Source organism: Triticum urartu, chromosome 3A (assembly GCF_056163025.1).
Source record: "Triticum urartu cultivar PI428250 chromosome 3A, HENAU_Tu73, whole genome shotgun sequence".
NCBI lineage: Eukaryota > Viridiplantae > Streptophyta > Magnoliopsida > Poales > Poaceae > Triticum > Triticum urartu.
In genome coordinates, this window is record NC_141875.1 from 625,784,386 (window position 1) to 625,792,269 (window position 7,884).

The following is a 7,884-nucleotide window of genomic DNA, read 5'->3' on the forward strand; positions in this document are numbered from 1 at the left end:
ACCTTCAATCCATAGTGCCATCTTTCTCTTAAAATGACATTAGTTATGCTTTCTTCAAGATCGAGATCATCTAAGACCTATGTCTGATCCCGTCCAATAGCAGGTTTAGTGAGCACCACAGACCAATCCACCTACTTTGATAGCATAAAATCGTTCGGGGATTTTAATGTAAAAACACCTGCGCAGAGCTTGGAGAGCAGAGCACTCGGGTGCGATGGGTTGATTGATTCCATAGTAGGTTTCTGAGTTCATCAGGTGTGCTCGTGCCTGAAATGCTTTTCACAAGAAGCTAGTCAGAAAAAGGGGCACGCAGCTACGCGATTCTAACTGCTCTTGGTTTTGTAACTCACTGCTCTTGGTTTTCTACGTGGGAGTTGGTCCGGATAACATATCTTAACGAGGGATATAAAAGGGCGAAGGTCAATGAAATGGGGTCCTTATAGGTATCTGCCCATGTTCAATCACTGAAGTAATGAATCTAAACAAGAAAACGAAGTAGAAGTGAAAAGCTTTTCTAATATATTTTTATATCTCTTTGCTCAGTTTTCCCCTTTAATGTCCCTCTCCATTATTATTCATAGTAATGTGCTCCTCGCTGAGCTTTATGATTTCCATTGTCATTCTTCCCTCTCCTCTCTGATTGCTTTTCATCGTCTCTTTGCGTTTACCCTATTTTCGTGACTCTCCTCTCTTTCTTCTCCCCGTACCATTATTTTGATCGTTTCTGAATCTTGAGATTGCTTCAATGCATGTGATCCCTCTCCTCAGCCTTCCCCTCCTAAATCTTAGAATCCTAATGCCGCAGGTGCTATGTCGGAAATCCATTTTTTTTATCCTCTGCCCCAAGGAAAATCAAAGAAGAAGAAAGCCCTGGTATTCTCTACTTGAATTCAGGAAGATTCAGATACCGAAAGCAATAGGAATGGGAAAGCGGAGCGGGCAATAGGTTTATGACTGAGCACTAGAGCCTGGAATAGCAGGAATGAAGGTTGGGAAATATGCCATGCAGAATTCCAATAAGTTGGCACTGCTTTCCCTTTCCATATGAAAAATGGAGAGGAAAAGCATGGGTGGACCAAGCGTTTTAACCGGAATCTAGTGACGGAGAAAGAAGAAAGAATGGGAAGAAAGCAGCCATGGGCAAGCTTTAATTAATAGAAATAAGTAGGAGTTACAGCCTTTAAATTCGAGTGAAACGAGCCTTTGACGTAGTCACAAATTCGACTGCCCTTTCACTATTATTATTATTTCGAGTAATAGCGGAAGGAGTGCCAAAGCCCATTTTAGTAGAAAGCTGCTGCCCTTTTCTAGTAATGCGGAGTGACATAATCAATCGAATTCGACTGGTTGGTTCCCCTTATTAGTCAATTGCTTTTGACGTATCAGGTGGGAATGGGAGAGCCTCTTTTCTTTCCGCAATGGAATCGGCTTAAGCTCGACCTTTTCTTTCATTTCCTATCATAGGGATATAAAAAGAAATCCAATTGCGTTTTTCTTAGTTTAGAATATCAAAAGACATCCCACAACCCGGTCTTAGGTTCAGAGTCGCTTTGTGGGAACTTCAAGAGAGAGAAGAGAGATCATAGCTTAATATCAAAGGTCAGGTATACCTGCCTACGTTCGGCATACACATTCACTAGTTCCATTCGGAACCTTTCTCTAGATGGAATCCTGATTCGACTTTCAAATGCAAGAGCAAGAATGCCGTGAGGGAGCCCTATCTAAAAAATGCAAGGCCAGATCCCACTTTCTTTAATCGAGCGGGCAAGGGATCGCAAACATCTTTTCTTTTCAGAGAAAAGGTTTTCAAAAGATATCCCGAAGGGGTCTTAGGTAAGGTAAGGAGTGACAGCTCTATTCAATAAGCTGGCTCTTTAAGGGAAGATAGGGCATCTCCTAAAATGTGGAAGTTTGGTGCTTTAGAGATAGGGCCGGCACGCTTTGCTGGAAAGCAATAAGTCAACAAAACAAGGTAGGTCTACCCCCTAATAAAGGTTTCGCTCGACGACCCTGTATCCATTCTCGATTAAAGCACGGAGAGTTAGGTTTATTATCTCCAGTTTGATGCTATCTTCTCCACGACTTGGTTCTTATGGATCTCCTCCAGGTCCTAGGCATCTTGTCTCTAGCTCTGCTCTCTATCGGTAGTAAAATCAGTACTTTGTCTTTGCCTGTCTCTGTCCATTCCTTCAACACTGATGGACTCGGAGTGGCATAACCCCTTTAATAAGAAGCATAAGACCTAAAGCGAGGAGATAGAATCGAAAGAATGATAGCAAGTTCTTTGAAAGTGGGAAGAAAGCCAAGGATACGGTGGTGTGTAGGGTCTTTCAAATCAATCAGGAAAGCGTGAGCTGAGAAGGAACACGGCTTTCCGCGCCTTGACAAGTGGATCTACCAAGAATAGCTTTTTCAGCCGTTACTTATTATATAATAGCTCGATCCGCTCACGCATGTGATTGATTTCTCCCCTCTCTTTCGAAAATCTTCCATTCGAACAGGAAGATTCCCTTCTCGCTGTGTATCCAGAACCTGAGGATGATGAGGATCTATAAAGGTTCTTTGATCGAGCTCTCGCTTCGGCTTCTTTTGTTGCCGAAGACCAGGACCCGTCTTATTTGCTGAAAACCTGTCTGTTTAGGGACTCTTTCCTTTCAATGGACATACTTGCCTGGAACTGATTCTACCTTGAGAGCGCTTCCCTCTTTTCTGATTCCTTCCCTTTGACCACCGAAAATACAACTTCTAATAGCCATTTCTATTTTATAGATGTTTCAAACAAGTGATTTTACACTTTGATCCTTCCTGTCTTTCCCCGATAGAGGAGTTTGACCCTTCCACTTCTGCCTTTGCCCTTTGTACTTCTTCCCGCAATTGAGATCCCTGTTAAGGAAGAATATCTCGCTCGTGCTTTTTTTGCGAGGAAATCGCTCTACTTTTTCCAGCGATGAGTGATTGAGTAAGGTCTAATTCAATCTGTGTTATGACCTACCTTTTTTGATTGAAGTAAACGAGAGCTTTACTTCTTCTTTTCAAACCCTAAGGTTTGAGCTCGTCCTCGGGTCGGATTCGGATCCTTTTCTCTCTTTTGAAATTCCATAGATATAGATGTCTCGACTGCCGAATCCGAATCCTTAGAACAACTCGATTCCGTTGATTCACTGTCCATTTGTCCTTCAACCGGATTAATGGTCAACGACTTTGACAGCCTTTCCTTCACACAAGGTTTTTAATCCATCTCCCCCGCTTAGGGCAGTAAGGGGAAGTAGCGATATTCCGATTCCTTCGTGGGGAATCAACGAAGGCAGCCGCTCCAGCAGCTTTAGTACTTAAGTTAACGCCCCAGCCCTTATCCCGCGATGAGAAGGTAGATGCGGTAAGCCAACTCCTATCCTTCTTGCGGAAAGGGCATTCAATGCCATCTTCATTCCCTTCCTTGCTTCGAGGAGCAGGTCGAATAGTCAAAGAAGGGGATGGCTAATTCCAGGAATAGAGTAGCATTCTCAAGCACTACCCTCCGTTTTTTTTTCAGTCCATATAAAACAGTCAATCTACCAGCAGCAGAGGCTGCAGATACATGTCCACCACCTGTTTATCTACTACCATAAGCGGGAGCAGTTGCAGGTAAAGAGTGTTGTGAGGGCTTTCATTTGCGCGTTAAGGGCAGTTTCTGTTATAGCACTAGAAATCTGTGCCGTTAGTCGAATGCTCGGAATGAAAGAATGACTATTTCCTTGCTGGAACATAATGACAACCGCAGGAATTCGGAATAAGACATGTTAAGTTTCTCCTCTTTCTGTCTAATGACTACTACGACATGCCTAGACTATAACATTCCTACGGAGTGCTGCCCATAGATTACGGAACACTTGGCATATGTTGATTGAGTCCCGGGTATAGCTCCCTCACTCGCTCTACTTTGAATCACGAATTAGCGTATGAAAAGCGGCGATCTTTCTCTATTTCTTCCTCTTCCACCAAAACAAACAAGTTGTTTTCGGGCGTCAGGCAAACTTAGTTCTTCGTTCCTCCGGTAATTGGATTGATATATAAGGATTGGGGTTGTCACCCGTATGCTTCTTATCTTTGGCTTCGAACAAGGGGAGTCCTTTCAAGCTTCATCAAATCCATGGCACAAGGTCTGTTTTTCATTATAGAATCGAGCAAGAATCGGATTGTGAATTAGGATTGTATGCAAGAAGGGATTCGGAAACAGGAAAGCGAGTCAAGTAATCCGAATACGTAGCCACTCTCATTCTAATGCTTATATCCAGAACTAGTTCACCGAACAAAGGGACAGAACTACTGACTAAACTGTAGCGAGCTAATACCTAAACTTGAACTCTGAAATAGCACTCATTCATTCAATTATTTGAAGCTAAGGTGCGGGAAAAGAATACATAAGGTTAGATATGAACTAGTTGACTGTTCGATTGAGGGACTACGATGCATTTTACTCATGTTTTTATTCCATTCCAGGATTCATTCATATTCGACCATAACGAGACTCAATAACGAAACTAGGGCCCTTGCTTTCCCAACTGGAGCAGGAAACTTCCAACCAAATAGGAGGGACCCGGAAGAAGAGATAAATGACAACTATCTCTAGAGAATTGAAAAGAGGTGTGCGAACTATGTTATTGAATCGGCCATGAAAACCTAAAATGAAGGAATAGGGGGTCTGGGATAAGCATGTATTGGAGGCGGGTTTCCCAATAAGTCAATAGCTATCCTTCGCTATCTGGGGCTAGCTCACTCTATGAGATAAGTTTCATGTATGGTTCGAAGCAGTTAACTCCCTTTTAAGGAGCGATCGATCAGCCCCGACCATGACCGGTCTAGAATCTCTCTCATTGAGCTTCTCTTTTGCGCCTGCTTTCTTCTTGATTTATTGCAGCAGCTAGTCTCCCTTTTCCAAATTCGATTATAAGTGAAGTGAGTTATGTTTCAAGAAATTCCATCCATTTCATCGCCCAGAATAATACCCAGTCCTGCCAATCTCTACGACAATCTCTGGTTTAGTTTAGTTGATCTTTTTCTATTATGAAAAGCAAGGAAACACTAGTAATGGTGGAAACAGAACTTAGAAATCTAAGGCTGAAGGCTAGTTTCATTAACGAGTCTCACCTATTTCTTACTTCCCCTACCAGCCCTACCTACATCACCTTTCATATGGAACAGGCATGCTTTAGTGATGGGGCTAGCCGCTTTCACAAGAAATCAAACCAAACAAAGACACTTAGCATAGGAGTAGATTAGGGCATCTAGTGCTCTGTTCATCGTCTGAGGACTCTAAGGTGCCAAGGGAAATAGCCATTCTAAGTACTATTAATCCTGAATTACAAAAATCCTTCTTAGAAAAAGGTGGCTTAACTAACGAAAGAAAGATGGAACCAGATGCTTCTTTAAAAGAAAGCACTTTGCCTTACCTGTGAATTAATAAAAAAGGTTGCCCCTTACTCGCAGATGTAGGAAGAAGGCTTTTCTCGCCAACTGAACCCCAATAGGCTATTTTGGACTTTTTGCACATAATTATTAAAGATAGATTTTCGTGCCATGCGTAAACCAAGCTGCTGAGAGTCTACCCCAGCCACAAGGGGGAGCTGCTCCAGTAGTTCAGGATACCCCACCCAGCCCCACAAGGGTTGACGGACCCCCTACCTATACCTATACCTGATGATTACCTATACCTGATGATTTTCAATCCACAGCTCATTTTCTTTAATATGTGACAAGCCTTGCAAATTGTGATAATATGTATCAAATTAGTGGTCCGCATAACCCAATATTTGAAAATTATGGAGGTGCAGGCCCAAGTACTTCGAATCATCAACAAGAAATCCAAGAAAGAACAGCGAAGGAAAAACGTGACAAGAAAAGTGTTTTCTCGACTCGAGATGTTAGAAGGTGCTAAATCAATAGGTGCCGGAGCTGCTACAATTGCTTTAGCCGGAGCTGCTGTCGGTATTGGAAACGTCCTCAGTTCTTTGATTCATTCCGTGGCGCGAAATCCATCATTGGCTAAACAATCATTTGGTTATGCCATTTTGGGCTTTGCTCTCACCGAAGCTATTGCATTGTTTGCCCCAATGATGGCCTTTCTGATCTCATTCGTTTTCCGATCGCATAAAAAGTCATGAGATCAAAAAAGAAATGTGAGAATGTAGTTACAGATGTAAAAAAAGTCAATATCTCGTTCTCTTGGTCCATAGATGGGGCGTCCTATCCGATGGATGAATGAGGAGCCTCTGTCGAGTAGTGAAATGATAGGATTCTGCTTTTCGGTTAAACCGAAACACAAGTCGGCGATTCAAGCCAAGAGTGCGGGCACCTTAAGAGCGGTCAAAGCTAGAAGCTATATCATGACTGCTGGAACGAAAGACCCGATGAGTATTTTCGTACCACCTTCCAATCTTCTTAGTCAATTGTGTACTTTTCCACTAGGCGAGACATAAGTTATCGGAATCCGGGGCCTGTTTTTCCCTATTTCCCAAGGGGAATGTCAAATTGTGTGGTTTCACAGTCTTATGAGACAGAAAGTTTTGGAAAATGGAGCTGCCGTTTTCACTACTTTGGTCCCTAGCGATATTGTTGCTTAAACTAACATGGAAAGTGGGTTCAATCACTTTAAAGTGCCCTCTCAAGTGTCATCTCATAATGGTAATCTCCTTATGGTATAGTAATTTGGCTTAGAATAAGAAACCTATCTCTTCCCCCTAATGGCTTTTCACTACCCCTTGCGGGAATGCGTATCGTTGCTGCATCGCCACCGTATTCCTGACTTGCTTTTCCGAACTGCTTGTTTTCTCGGGGCTGCAGTCCAGTTGCTTAGTGGTTTGCTTCTCGGTCTACCCAATCAAGGTTAGACCTCGCTCTATCAACCATTGCTTTAAATAGTATCATGTTATTTCATCTTTCATTGATACCATCATTACAATCGAGGGCCTACAATCCATGGAAATCCCTATTCCGATCACTGGGAAAGAAGAGCAAGTAAGTAATGAATGAATGAATGAATTTAGATGGTATATAAACATCTCCCCATGAAGGGAAGGTGCTATAGTATCTAACTAAGAAAAAAAGTAGGTTGTGAAATGATAGGAAATATGCCATGCAGAAAATCAAGGAAATATTTCCTGGATTTTCGGATGACCCGGCTTATCTTTGCAGTTATCCTTATTTAGCAGAATCTAGTGAGTGTTCCATTAAAAGGAAAGAGAGCTATTCGTTGTAGGATTGATCCAGACAACCCAACCTAAGTCACCTATTGCGCCTAACCTAAGTATAGTGCCAGTGGTCGGCGAGGAGAAGTTCATTCCTGTAGAGAAGAGAGGGGATCCTATTTCCTTTCCCCCTTTCCCAGTATGGCAACCTTATCTTCCAGCATGAAAGTTGGTATCAGAATGAAACAATCCAATCCATACTTGTGGAGTGCTCAGTTCAGTTCCTGATTTCTCTCAAGCCTAAACCGGAAAAGGAAACCTATTACCCGGGGTCCCCCCTTTCGGCTATCTCATCTGCTGTTCCTCGACTCTCAGGAAGGTAAGATCATCAATCAATAGTAGGCTGCTGCTCTGTGCAGTTAAAGATGGGATCCAACCTGTTCTGTTTGCTTGTTTCCTATAATCTGTGCTCGATTCCATATTTCTGTATCCTTTGATTCCCGGGACAGATCTGATCTCCTTTATACTTACCTCAAACAACGAGCGAAGTCGAGATGTTGATGAGAAAGGGGCTTTTCTCAAGGCCAAAGAGTGCTCTTTGAAGGCTACTATGCATCCTTACGAATACAAGAGTGGTTTTTTTTGTTTTGGGTATAGCAGGACTTGAACCTGCGACCATTAGGTTAAAAGCCCAATGCTCTACCAACTGAGCTATACACCC

The 7,884-nt window shown here is 42.6% G+C and overlaps 1 non-coding gene across 1 annotated transcript; it reads right to left on the bottom strand.

The window, feature by feature from the left end:
- Window positions 1-7,811: 7,811 nt before the first annotated feature.
- Window positions 7,812-7,884, bottom strand: TRNAK-UUU (transfer RNA lysine (anticodon UUU)). The gene has a single exon. It is a non-coding gene; the product is annotated as a tRNA-Lys (tRNA).